A 14811-nucleotide genomic window follows, 5' to 3' on the forward strand; every position below is an offset into this window, starting at 1 on the left:
CTCAGACAACAGTAGGCACTCACCTCAACACTGCCCCACCAACACAGTGTTTATTGCAGGACTCGGATTAAAGCTGACTATGGTGATGTTTGGCTTGGCCTCCACACCCTTATGTCTGCAATACCAAATAATTTGAATTCAGGAAACAGCAAGCCTGCTTTGGACTTATTATTTTTGGACTTAGCATTTTCTGCCTGTCCTCTGTGCACTCTTTTAGATTTCTGGACTGAGCTGGGACTTTTCCATCACGTAGGTTTCTTAAAAGAGGGATTGTAGACTCTTTTGCCATTGCTGAGTATCTAGTCATGTTATGCAAGAGGAGGCTTGAACTTCCTTGACTTTTTAGGAACAGTCATTGTAACAAGGCTTTTAGAATCCCTGATCTTTTGATATTGTCTGCTAGGCTTGCAACCCTTGAAGGGTTGCTTTTCTGAGCAAAGATACACAAGGGCAGCAATTGAAAATGGATCAGCCCACCACTTCCATAACCCCCCTCCTCCATTTTTGAGGACAGTGTTGGTTGAAGCATGTTCACAATGGATGCAACATTGCAATTTGTAGTTGAATATCAAGACTGAACAACCCATTACATGCAAATGTATTTATTTATTTACAATATTTATATACCACTCCCCCTTCAGAATTTCAGAGTGGTGGACAAAATAAAATAGAATAAAAACAGAATAAAAACATACTAAAAGTACATTTTTTAAAAAGAAAGAGCAAAATAAACCACAGTTGGTCATTAAGGGAAGGCTTCCTGGAACAACGACGTTTTCAGAAGGCACCGGAAGGAATACAAAGTTGGCGCCTGCCTGACCTCCAGAGGCAGGGAATTCCATAGGAGGGGGGCCACCACGCTGAAGGCTCTTCCCCTGGTGGGCTCCAATCAGACAATAGATGTATGTGGAACCACCAGGAGCATGCCCTCAGATGACCTCAGTGACTGGGCAAGTTGATAGAGGAGAAGGCGCTCTCTCAGGTATCCTGGTCCCAAGTTCTTTAGGCCTTTGTATACTAGTACAAGAACCTTAAACCTGGCCAGGTAGTGAATAGGGAGCCAGTGCAGTTCCCTCAGCAAAAGAGTTATGTGCGGGAAAGGGGCAGCTCCAGACAACAGCTGAGCTGCAGCATTCTGCACTAGCTGCAGCTTCCAGACCAGCTTTAACGGCAACCCCACATAGAGCGCATTGCAGTAATCCAATGTTGAGGTTAATAATGCTTGTACCATTGTGGCCGAGCTGTCCCTGTCCAGGAGAGGCCGTACCTGGCGATCCAGGCAAAGCTGGTAAAAGGTACTCTGAGCTGCTGCGGCCACTTGAGCCTCCAGCGGCAGAGATGCATTTCCTGACAGCTGCTTCTATACAGCTTTGGGAAAAGGTGATTTGAAACAGAAAAACAGTGAGAGAAGGGGATGTTTGACCCTTTTGTTACCCCCCCCCCCAGCTTTGCTTCTCACCTTGCTTCTCCTTTAGCGTTCTGACTGGTTCTGACTGAAACCCGGAACAGGTTCACCGCCCCACCGACATCAGAGCCACCAGTCTCCACTGAGTGCAGCATGAAGTTCTGTCTTCAGAATCTGAGTACTAAACTGTATTCTAAAACTGCATTTAGCCTTCACAACTATAGGAATGGTCTGGAATCCAAGTGTGATTGAAGTCTCACTAATAATTAGGGGATGGGCTCAAAGTACGTCAGATTGCAATATGTTACAATGCAGAAAATAAGATGTAGTTGTTCATATCCAAGCGGGATGTTGGCTTGGATCTGCCTGCAGTAAAAATTTTTTTGTTGCTTTCTCTCTTTACCAAGGATCAGTTATTTGGGGTTGGGGGGATTCCTGGCTATCTTTTGCAAGAGGCTTTTTCTCTAGTCCCTCCCCTTTGGTGCCCTGTGTCGGCTTGTCCTTCTCTGCCTGGAAGGATTGGGCTGTGCTTGATTCTGCTGGGGCTGAGAAGGTATTGCTCACCTGCCCCTCCCCTCTGACTCAAGTCAAAACAAGTAACGCAGTTTCTTTGGCACAGCCAGAGCAAGACAGTGCCTGGAAGAGGGAAGCAGCCGACGGGTCGGAAGTGCAGCAGCCACTTGGATATATTAGAACACTGGAACGAATCTGGCACAGATCTCTCTCCCCGATTTGTCTCTCAATACCAAGGACTTTCAATCGAGGACTCAATCCAACAGGTAAGGGAGTCTGGCTGCTTTTTCATCCCCAAAGAGAGGGAGAACCATTGTCTATTGAAGACCAATATCACGCAATCTGTTCAAAAATGTCATCTTCCTTTTTTTAAAAAAAATGTGTGGGTTTCTGGCTCCCTGGTGTTCAAGAGATAATTAGGAAAAGAATGGAATGTGCTAATTGCTGTGAGGAATCCATTCATATTTGATTGTAGATTAAAAAACGGAGCTCTTATTAAATCAGCTCTTCTCTTGCTCTATATGGGTGTTTTGACATGTTACAGATTTCCTAGATGGACGTCACAACTATAACATACAGATCACCACGTGTAACATGTGCTCTTTTTGCTCTGGTCAGCTGCAGCTTTTGTGCATGTGGGATTGTGAGATGTAATTGACATGCAGCTTCCTTGTGATTCCCTACACAGCAGTTACTTTTGTATAGGAAATTCATAATGTCAGAAGCAGTTCTTAGTCTCTGCTGGGACCCCGAAAGCTCCTCTGCTGTTCTTTCAATCCATGCCTATTTTCGGAGGGCAAAGCAGATGGAACCATCCTGGGCTGAAGACCGTAAGGTGGGAAGGCAGCCCAGTGAATGGAGGCAGCTGGGCAGAGCAAGAAATGGAGGAAAACAAAAAATATGCTCCATGCTTATGGTGAGTTTCTTGCATTCTGGATAGAGAGGAAGGAGCATTCTAGACTTTCTGAAAGCTCCTTTCCTGATACTTTCATCCAGCCAACAGCAGCTGGTGAAGTGGTGTGTTGACCACTGCTTAGTGGTAACTAAGAAGCAGGGGAACTTGATGCTGTTACCAATGGGACGTGGTGGCAGAGGTGTACAGGCTGCTAGGTTAGCACTGTACAGCTGTATGGCTACTGACTAGCTAACATACCCCAGTAAGGGCAATGATATCAGTGGTCCATGTTCGCTGTTGCTAACCAGTCAGCAATGATGCATCTGTATGGAGCTGACTTGGCAGCCCCTGTGCCCCTTCCTCTATTTTATGGCGCTTGCCAATAATGGTGTTAAGTCTCCCTTCTCCTTGGCTACTATTCAGCAGTGATGGCCTCTAATTTCACAGTGCCCTGTGTTACTAACCAGTCAGCATTTTGCTAGCCCCAGGGCATCTGAAGTGACATCTGCTGGCTGTCTCCACATAATGAAATAGGGCAGGGCATATATGGCCTTGCTGTGCTTGGAAATAGTATTTGGTTTTAATTATAAGAGTGCTTTTGAGCAGTATAGACAGTGAGGCACACCGCCTCCAGTGAGGAGGGCGGTGGGGGTGGTGAGAACCAGTCACAGAGGAACAAGGAAGTTCAAAAAATGGCACAGGGAGGGACTCATGGTAGCTCTTGTAGCTGTCAAAGGCGCCATCCAGTTGGGACCCATGGGTTGGGTCCAATATTAGTCCTACTTAAATCAGACCCATTGAAATAAATGGGACTTAAGTTAGTTATGCTGAACAACTCCCATTCATTTCAGTGAGTCTACTTAAAGTAAGACTAACATTGGATGCAACCCCATGACATTAATAGCTTCATCCCACATACCTGTTTCCCTTGAACTATCCCCTACAGCACTAAGCTGTTGCTGCTGTTGTTGTTGTTGTTGCTACCGGGCGGCATACCAGGAAATGGGTTTAAGGGGGGAAATGTAAAAAAATCATAAAAAATCAACGGATGACCCAATCTGATTCAAATTTGATATGCTTAAAGCTCTCATTAATATTTATTACTGTGACAATTTTGATGTCTTTATCTTTAAAGCTTACGGAGATGTAAGCATTTGTTTAATTTTTCTTCAAATCCTGCTCCTGCGCCCCAGTGGCCGCTCGGAAAACAACAAATGATACGCTCGAAAACTAGTAGCAAAATATTGCACTTCTTTTGGTTAAGAGGCGCAATTAAAGCAGGATGCATGGGAGTACTTCAGAATAAAAGCAGATTATAAGCTGGAAAACTTCGGAGTCCTTTGAACGCAATTCGCAGTGATTGCACAGTATAACGCTGGTGTGATAAAGCTCTAAGTATGACCACTAGTCCTTTCTTGGAGCCAAGGTTGCTGTTTCCTATGAATTTGGGGCGGTGGTTTCACTACTGCAGTTCCCCACAGCAGAAGCAAAGTGCTGGAACTACATTCTCCTGGTTCAGCCACAGTTGAAGACCCTACTGTTCTGTAGGCCAAATAGGAATATATTGTCAGCATTAAATACAAATTGGCCATACATTGGCAGCTGTGTAGAATATAGACTGAATTTAATGGAATAGGTACAATTGGAGGGTATAATAGTTGGGAGCTCTCATATGGATGTGTGGAATCCTTCCTTCACTGGAGGAAGAAGAGACAAGCGAGCTTCCCAGGGTGTGGGGTATCAGGGAGGCTCCTGGAGAAAGGTGCTGATAATTGCAATTTAGTATTGAGAGCTTAATCTCTTAATCGTTCAATTAGTCAATTAAAGCTGCACACTTAATTAAATAAAATTATTCAAGCAGTTGGCAGGCCTATTTCTGCCTCGGTAACTAGAAAACTAATGAAAAAGAGTTCACTCAACATGAGGTACTTTTAGAATTGCTCAGGGGGGTTGTTTAAACATCCTCTGACTTTGGTGGGGGTAGGAGTGGGGCTTTGACTCACAGTCTGGGACTGGGTGCCCGAAGGATCTTTCTAGATAATCATTTTATTATTGCAGTTGTTACTCAAGAGTCATTGTGGGGTTGGGGAAAATGATTTAGCTGTCTTTCCTGGAGTCCGACTTCTGTTTCAGGTGTATTGTATTTTCTGAGCACACTAATCACACTGATTTGTAACTATAATGATCGTGCCCTCACAGCAACCCCAAGCAAGGGATGTGAACTGCTTGGAGTTCGATGTGGACTGAGAGCTCCATCGGATGAGCACTTTATTACATGCTCATTACTGGGCACTTACGGATTTTCGCAGGACCCTCTCACTGTGGCGTCTGCCTCCCGCCCCTTCTAGCTTTCTTCACACAACAAAAAAAACACCCTAATAAGTCTGACTTGTTTTAAAGATGGAAGTTGCCGCTATCTCCTGCTGTGTGCAGGAGAAGCAGTGGGATCAAAACGGCCCACTGAATGGGCCATGTGCACATTGTTTTCTTCCTCTTTCAAAAGAAGGAGTAATGAGGGACAAATGTGCAAACAGAGAAACGATGGTAAGCGAACGCAATTTTCCCTTGTGTGGTGATGCCCTTTGTTAGCGGTTACATCTCCATCCTCTATTGGCTAGTGCTGATGACATCAACACAGTTTCCCATTCCATGCTTGCACAATTATATTAAATACTACACACCACACACACACACACACACATCTTGTTTTTCTTCTCTGGAGTCCAACATCCCCCCTGCTGTATTATTCCAGCACAGGAGAACTCATGTATTCCTTCTCCACAACAATACTCCACTAGGTTGTTAAACTTTCGTCCACTATGCTTTTTCTTTAGTTCTAGGCTGTACATGTCTTTTCTTTAACCCTACTGTGTGTATGTGTGTGTGGCGAAAGCAATGAACAAACTGTTTTGCTGAAGCACAGTCCTTCTCTTCCACCAAGGGCAGTAGCAGTGCTTGAATCATGGGGTCAGGGGAATAAAATTCACACACCCCATCCTCTGAATCACCACAATTTTAGCTAAATCATAACCTCCTTGTAGTCTTTGGAAATGGCAACTAATGGGACTATCATAAGGCATGGGGTAGAGGTTGTCAGGGCCTCCTGTAATTTGAGCACTGTAGGGCAAGATACTAGAATTCAATCCAACTTAATAGCACTTTTCACATTTAATTTTTTTTTTGGGGGGGGGTCATTGTTGTGTCTGGAAAGCCCCTGAGTATATGTGTCAGTAGGTATTGGTTCCAGACACACCCTGGAGCAGGCTTTGGATTTGTCAAGCTGAGTAGCTGGGCTAGAAATGCACAGAAGAGGCGGATTCTTCAGAAGTGCAGCTGGGATACCACCTACACATCAGACGCTTGGCTCCGATGTTTGATGCTGAGCTTGCTTCCTCTGAGTATGCCTGGCCCACATCCCTTGTGTTCAAGTGGGGGAAGTGCAGGCGTATAAGGGACCTGGTGGCTGGCTCACACAACCATTCGCTGCTAATCGGATGAAATTGCTGCAAGAGTCGAGCCCGGTTGCGTTCAGGCCAACAATCTGGAGGGGAAACCTCCTGCAATTCGCCTCACGCAGGTGGTCCTGGAATTCTTATCCAGAATGCATCTGCATGGGATCAACCCATGAGGAAGTGATTCCCATGCCACTATGGGTGCCTGTGAATGGGCCGCCTTAGAGGTTAACAATGTATTATGCACAAATATTCAGGCTAGAACTCTCACGCTGGCCTCTTGTCCATTTTCTTTTGGGAAAGCCTTTCCATGAGGGGTCAATTTGGAGTGGAGAAGCTTCACCCTTTACTGATCCACCATTTTCCTGCTCCAAATCAACCCCTCCTAAGTGGCTTTGACCATAGCAGCATTGGTCCTTGTGAATGTGAATTTTGGGGTGGGGAGCAGGGAAATGGCACGCAGGGGAAAAGATTAAGCACCCCTTCTTCCTCTGCTCTCAATAGCCTCCTCTGTGGTGTTTTCTTTAATGTTTTTTTTTTTAAAGAGTGTTTGGCCTCTATTAGATGCATTTGTTTGTAATGTCTAGGTATACCTGTAGTCTCACTGACTTCTAGCCTGAGATTGCATCATGCTGATGTTTTAATATCCAGTTTTGAAACATCTGTTGTTGTTGTTGTTGATCATAAATCAGCGTCCCCCAACCTGGTGCCCTCCAGATGTGTGGGATTGCAATGCCCACACATCTGGAGGGCACCAGGTTGGGGGAGGCTGTCATAAACTCAAAAAGCCCACATTTGTGGCATGGGCATTGAACACAGCTTCTCACCAGGAGGCTTGGGGGACACAGTTGAGGTTGATTGAAGGATGCAACAGGCTCAGGATGGAGCACAAACCTTCCAGATTTTGTTGGAACTTGCTTAGAATTTGTCAGCAGTAATTTCTGAAAGTTGGAGCAGAACTGAAGGGATAGGTGTCCTGAGAGTAAACAGACCACTTGATAAGAAAGCCCACTAGCTCAACAGTTACAAAACTTTCTATTCCAATCCCACTCCTTTATCAAGCCGGCATCAACATATGCTTCCCAGCTTGGTATCATGACATATTATGTACATGATCAGAAGTTCAATAAAAACTGGGCTCTGTGCCCAGGGAAACTAGTTGTTCTCTTGGAGAAAGGGTTATCTTCTGATTGGCTGCCTGAAGCAAACTTACTCTTTGCTAACAAACAGGGGGTGTGATTCTAGACTAAGGATGTTAGACTTGTTTGGTGCTGAGGTCTGCACTGTGAATTTTTGCCATCACTTATTCAAACTCTTCTCTACAATCATGAGTGCTAGAAACAGTTTTTTAAAATGAAATCTAGGAAATCTCAGGATCCTGAAAAGTATCTATAGGTTGCCTGAAGACCCTTGGCCTATATATTTCTCACATATCCTGTACTCTTTCACATCATTAGAGTTGTTTGTGCAGCTTTGAGGAGTCCAGTAAGAAGGAAATTGGGTATTTGAGGAGAGCAAAAAGGAGAGTGAAGGTGGAATATTTGGATTGGAGTTGGGCATCTGATTGCAGAGTTAGGAGTGCGAGGAGGGGTGATTGAGTGTTGGAATTGTACTTGAATAGCTTCTTCAGCCATCTCTGTTTATATCTCTGCAATCAAACTGGGAATCAGTTCCCCCAAAATTGCACGGATTCTGTGTTTGAGACAGGGCAATTGCACAATAAAAGCTTCCTGGATCTCTCTGGTTTTGGTGTTGTTTTAAAACATGCTCAAGTGGTAATATCAGTCTTTGCTTTCAGATACATGAAAAGGGAAAGAAGGAAAGAAAGAAAGAAAGAAAGAAAGAAAGAAAGAAAGAATTAAGTTAATGCTTCTCTGAAAAGCCTCTTTATTTGAAGTCTTTGTTACCTGACTAATTGTATATTTAGAAAAGTATAGCCCAACTAGGGTGACTATGTGAAAAGGAGGACAGGGCTCCTGTATATTTAACAGTTGCATATAAAAGGGAAATGCAGCAGGTCATTTGTATGCATGCCTCACCTGGTGAAATTCCCTCTTCATCACAACAGTTAAATCTGCAGGAACCCTGCCCTATTTTGTATCTGGTCAAGAGAGCAGGGCTCCTGCAGCTTTAACTGTTGTGATGAAGAGGGAATTTCACCAGGTGCTGCATGCATACAAATGACACCTGCTGAACTCTCCTTTCAGTACAACTGTTAAAGATACAGGAGCCCTGTCCTCCTTTCCATATGGTCACCTTAAGCCCAACCTACATAAGGGATGGCAACAACCATTCCCCCCCCCCTTGGCCATAAACTGCTTGACAGAGATAAATTCAAGCAGTGTGACTTTCTTGCTTGGTCAGATGTTATGCCTACTCTGTAGGAGCCATGTAAGTTTACACTATTTCTCTCCCCCCAGTGGTCTGCAAAGGTTGCAGCCATGTTTCTTTGTATAAGGGGGCTTGCTTTCTGGATGATCTGATGCCTCCATCACTAGTGGTAGCTGCCTTAGGGAGGAAAAGTACAGATTTCCCAAAGTAGCTAAGTCAAAGGCATCCCATAATAGCTAGCTAATCACTTAAACTTTCTATTAGCCATGCCAGTAAGGCATGCCATTCTTGCCTCCTGTTCTACAGGGCCCTCGCTTTTGTATGCACTATTTATTTATTTATTACATTTTTATACCACCCAATAGCCGAAGCTCTCTGGGCGGTTCACAAATATTAAAACCATAATAAAACAACCAACAGGTTAAAAACACAAATACAAAATACAGTATAAAAAGCATACTACCTGGTATGGAGTTTTTACAGAAGAGTGGTGGGCAGTTTGTTACAGAATAGGAGTGCGTGGGAAGGCCATGTGTCATCCCTGTCCTTTTACAGAGGACAGTCCTCTGTTTGAAGGCATCTTCTATTTGAAGGGATGTCCTGTCCAATTCTGGTCTAAAGAAAAAGAACTATAAGAACTGTTGCTCATCAACAGTTAACACCTGATCAGCAGACTCAACAGGCAGGCACACGTCACTGTTCATAGTCTTCTACACTATGATGAGATATACTGTATTTCTATTTAAATTATAATAACTATTTCTAAATGTGCATCTATAGAAGTAAAAAATTAACATATGCAAATTTGATGTATGCAATTCATTGTATTCTTTTAACCTCTGTTTTTGTAATGAATTTCGTCCTTATTTCATGATTCATTAGCGGTCACCCTAAAGAGGTGTGTGTGTGTGTGTGTAAAAACATCTTTCCTTCCTCCATTACAGTGATGCTGTGACCCAGCACAAGCTTCAGCCTGCCACCCTTTTGAAAGAGGCACATTCTGCCTTCCTATACTGCTGGTGGCTTTTTGAAAATGTATTATTCATGTGGTAGAATATACTAGAGGTTTTCCCTGATGGCTGCAGAATTAAATTATGGTCAGATGGCTATATTTGTGGACCCCGGCAGCCTGTACAAGCAGATCCTAGAGCAATGGCCTTCAAGAATTTACTCTTTCCTAGTGTGGGCATTTAGTAAGCTCTGGACATTTGTCAACTTCATAATCAAAATTAAGGTTTGCCTCGACGTTGTTCAGTGCGTTTATCTCGGCAAAGCTGAACTTGTCTTGAACTGAGGCTCCTCTGGAATACTGCTGGGTTTTGTTACATGTTGGACTGTGGGATAGCCATGCCTTGGAGGGATGGAATACCATGGCCTATCAGTCCCCACCCCTGGAAGCCTACCAGGATTGCTCCTTGCCCTCTGATGCCCTTGCAACTGGCATTGTCTCTCAAGGGCTGATTAACACTTTACACAGCCTATGTGTTTCCCTCTCATGCACTGCATAGCTACTGGTGAAGAGTTGACAGTTTTGAAAGGAAGACACAGTGGTAGGCAACATTTTGAAGAACTGTGGCCAGTGATGACTTCCTGGTGCTTGTCCATTAGGTGCACATTTCCTTCTCAAATGTTATTACACTGTTTGCTAAGAGATATGTGGTGAACAAGAGGCAAACACAGCTGTTTCATGAAGTGTTAAATTGGTTCCAATTTTATTTTTTCCACGCATTGTCTCCAGTGCCTGAGGCTACTCAGGATTCCAGGTGGTGGTAGTGACGTGATCCATTAATGTGTGCAATTATCCAGCAAATGCCATGTACCTCACAGTGGATGGCAATTGCGAAATCTGTGGCTAAGTCCTTGAACAAATCAAGTTCTTTCTCAAGCTCCATCACCAACATTTAAACACATGTCTGCTTAGGGCTTGGATCCTCCTCCATGTTACTTGATCTCTTAACAATCTACAGTTTGTTTGGGCTGCCTGCATCTTCACTTCCATAAGTCTCACCTTACAATCATTCTTAAAACATAAGTTGGCATCATCAATGGCATGCAGCAAATGGGAAACCAAGGCACAGTCAAGGTTAACTGTACGGTTTCAGTCAGCTTCTTCTCCTGTAAGACCTTGTTTGAATTTTTCACTCACTATAATTCCATTTTCCACATTGTCTGACTTCCCATTTGTTTAGTGGTGATGTGACATCACGAATGTATGAAATTGTGACTGTATACTATAACTGCACAGCTTGGCTGAGGGGTTCTTTGAAACTTAGTGGGACTGGTTGGCAAACATGTGCTGGCATGTGTCCACATGCCAGCATTCAGTACTGCTTGTCTGATGTTTCACCAGTAAATAGGAAGTGTGGTAACCAGTTCCTGCAAAATGGAGGCACCAAGGGTATTTTTCTTGTCTGCTGTTCCATCTGATCTGACCCTGCAATTTCTCTAGTCTGCTGTTTTGGACTTGCATTAATCAGATATGCAGATTTAGCTCAAGGTTATTTGAAGGAACGCCTCCTCCCATATGTACCTACCCGGACCTTAAGATCATCTACAGGGGCCCTTCTCCGTGAGCCCCTGCCAAAGGAAGTGAGGCAGGTGGCTACTAGGAGGAGGGCTTTCTCCGCTGTGGCACCCCGGTTGTGGAATGAGCTCCCCAGAGAGGTCCGCCTGGCGCCTACACTGTACTCCTTTTGTCGCCAGCTGAAGACCTTTTTATTCACTCAGTATTTTAACACTTAATTTTAACTTAAATTTAAATTATACTGTTTTAACTCTGTATTTTAACCTTATATCAATTTTGCTGCGTGGTTTTATCCTGGTTGTGCTTTTTATATTGTATTTTGTATTTGTATTTTTAACTTGTTGGTTGTTTTATGATGATTTTAATTTTTGTGAACCGCCCAGAGAGCTTCGGCTATTGGGCGGTATAAAAATGTAATAAATAAATAAATAAATAAATAAATAAAGAGTCCAGCATGAATAGATAGATATGAGGTTTCAAATCTAGACAAGACAAAACTCTGACATCATGGCACCAACCACTCTGTATTAGAGTAACCCTTTGAAATAAAAGTGTTTTTGCTATTCAACATGAAATGCTGCCTTAATGAAATGAGACTGTTGTGAATAATCATCTTCCAAAGTAAAGGCCTAACTGGAAATAGGGATAGAATCCTGGTGTGCTGTCATATTCAGCATATCTGTCTTACTCTCATTAAGTTGCTAGTCCTCATGATATCTGGCCTTTAAAGAGCAATCTCCTAAAGGCCTTGGATATTGGAACCGTTTCCTTAAAAAATCAATAATCAGTAAGATCCTTTTTTGTACAGAATATAGCTTGGGAGTGTGGCTGTTGATCCCTAGAAGAACAAAATGTTTGTGGAATGTTAAACGAGTCTTAAACACATGTTTGAAGCGATCTAGTTATTTTGGAGGGGGCTATCATATAGACTTGAGATGGACAGTATAGGGTTTGCAGTGTGGGAAAGCAGCCAGCGGAGCTGTTGTGGTAAATCTTCATGCCTTAACTTGTCTCCGACTATTATTGGAGCAGCAGGCTCTTCTAGCTTTAACCAGGCTTTGCTGGTAACTGCACCTAGAAGAGAGAAGTCCACACCCTTTAAAATACTTTAATGACATTAATGTCATTGTTAACATTACTTGATTAAAATCTAGACATGCTCCGATGCCACCAGAGCGAAGATGTTAGGGGCTATTCAGGAGCAAGGGCCATCTTGCTGTCCTGTTCCCACATACCATACGCTTCCCACATTTTGTACTATTCACACGTTCTGTAAAAACGTTTTGTGCAATCATGTGAGGATATCACCAAGCTACCATCCGTTCTGGTTTATTTTTTAATAAAGAAGAAATAGTCGTAGGACACACGTAAGAGTCCTAGGAACATAGAATCATAAAATCATAGAATAGCAGAGTTGGAAGGGGCCTACAAGGCCATCGAGTCCAACCCCCTGCTCAGTGCAGGAGACAAGACTCTGGTAATATTCATGAGAAAGGTATATACATACCTTTCCATTGTAACTCTTCTGTTACAGTTCACACAATTATATCAGGCCCAGTGAAAACTGAACTTGAGTGGATCTGGGAGAGATCAGTTTGTGATGCAGCGATCATATGACTTCTCCCCTGTACTCCCAGCCTGTAACTCAACCCACTTTATCACACTATTGCTCAACGCACATTTGACAGGGTGGCATAATAAATACAAATTATTTACAGATTGGCTGTATGTTAGTCAAGAAATCAGCTGAGATCACTTGGCCTGTACACTTGTTCCGCCAAAGTGATTGTATGAATTGGACCTTAGTGAGAACAGAAAAGTCACAATGCATTAAGGGTTTCTTTGACTCAAGCAACTGGTACAATCAGTACTGTACTGAAATCACAGTGGCATGTATAGTATTTAGGAAAGATGCTGTACGGATACTAACGAGTGTTATTCGTAGCTGTCCATACAAGCATGGACATTGATTCACTAGGTATTTAGTTCTGGTCCATATGTGGCATCCCTCTAGTACAAATTCTCTTTCGCTCATGATGCTTTTCTTTCATTTGTCTACCTTGGTATAAGAAAAAATGCATGCACAGCTGCCTTCTCCAACCAGGCTCCCTCTAGTAGGGAGGGGATGTGTAAATCAGCAAAGCTTGAGCTCACCAAAGTTCTCCAGATTCCACTTCAAAATTTGTTCTGACTAAAATCTGTATCAGAGAGCACATTTCCCCGAATAGATGCATCAATTGTGTGCATCTTTGAAATGTATGCATTCATCTCTCATTGATTAAAGTGTATTTGTGCACATTTTTCAAAAGTATGCATTTTTTCATGCACATTTTGCAAATGTATGCATGCTGTTGAATGCAATTTTTTGGGTCTGCAAATCACATTGTGAGCTCAGAAATGTATGGACTTTGACTGCAGATTGCATCCAAATCCATGTTCAGTCCAGAAAGTGTGAACTGGGTAAATCCTGAATTGAAACAAATTTCTCATACATCCCTACTCTCCAGATGTGTTGGTCTACAACTCCCAGCATCCCTAGCCAGGCTTTCCCTGCTTTATTTTGTTTTGTTGTGGGGGGGGCGGGCGGGGGGAAGGATGGAAGAAGCAGGTTACAAGAGACATTATCGTCTGCACCTCCTATAAAATTATGTGAATAAGACAGGCCAGTTGTATGCTGGGGTCTTGTCTGGACGTACCTGTAGAGCCGTGGAAGGCTCGCCAGAGCCCTCCTTGTACCTTTTATACTTGCATATCCTCTCTATGGGACAAGGTTCCAATGCTCACTCCCCTGAGATAATTGCCTGGAGTCACACAGATGCTAAGGCCATATTCTTGCTAGTTCTTGTCATAGAATTAGTAAATCATTGCACATACACCCCGGCCAAAGGGCAGACAGGTAATTAACTTGGAGTTTGAGAGGCTATAGCAGACAGGCCAGTGGTTTGGTGAGAAATGAGTGGCCTTCCCCAGCAACTTGTTACCCAGATTCAAGAAGTCAGCAGGCCTGAGAATCTTTAATCATTGGTGGTAGCTTTGGATTGGTTCTCCTGCAACACCTGACCAAGAGGATTAACCCTATCCCCCTCCTCCCTCCCAATCCCCTTTCCTTTTGTGTCATGTTTTTAGAATGTCAGCCTGTGGGCAACATTTATTGTAATATTTACAACAAATATTAAGAAATATTTGTGTAAGCCGCCTTGAGAGCCTCTTCTGGCTAAAGAGCTGGGTAAAAGTGCTTAAATAAATTATGTGAATCTCCTGGCTGGTGTTGCCTGCATTTCCAGGAAGCCAGGGCCTGAGCCACAGGGATCCTGGCTTGAGCCCCACTGAGCCTGACTGTGGGATTGCATTATTCAGGGGGAAAGTACCCTCTGCTACTGCAGCTGTGCTGTTTACCTCTGGTTTTATGAATGGCCTTACTAAAGCAAGAAGAGTGACAAGCCCACGCCTTCACAGCCTCCTGTGCCTGTTTGGAGCGAGCAACAAATTAAGACAGATCTAAATGACTTCACCTGTCTGCCATATAGCTCAGCTCTGCTTGGCACTAGTGCCGTGAACCTTGTCCATCCTGCTCCTTTTGCCCTTTGTTTCCCAGGAGACTGGCAGTCCCAGGAAAAGCTCCAGACAGAAACTCAGCATGACTTTCGGATTGACTCACCCAGGTAGGGGCGGGGAAGTGCTGGGCAAATGC

General features: G+C 43.6%; 1 protein-coding gene across 1 annotated transcript in view; it reads left to right on the forward strand.

Moving 5' to 3' along the window:
• Positions 1 to 2029: 2029 nt before the first annotated feature.
• The window catches only part of INAVA (innate immunity activator), a 41404-nt gene continuing 28622 nt past the window's right edge, over positions 2030 to 14811 (forward strand). Inside the window, exon 1 of the mRNA XM_063118846.1 lies at positions 2030 to 2184. The gene's annotated coding sequence lies outside the window, so the exon portion shown is untranslated. The remainder of the gene's footprint in view (positions 2185 to 14811) is intronic.

Source organism: Elgaria multicarinata, chromosome 1 (assembly GCF_023053635.1).
Source record: "Elgaria multicarinata webbii isolate HBS135686 ecotype San Diego chromosome 1, rElgMul1.1.pri, whole genome shotgun sequence".
Lineage (NCBI taxonomy): Eukaryota > Metazoa > Chordata > Lepidosauria > Squamata > Anguidae > Elgaria > Elgaria multicarinata.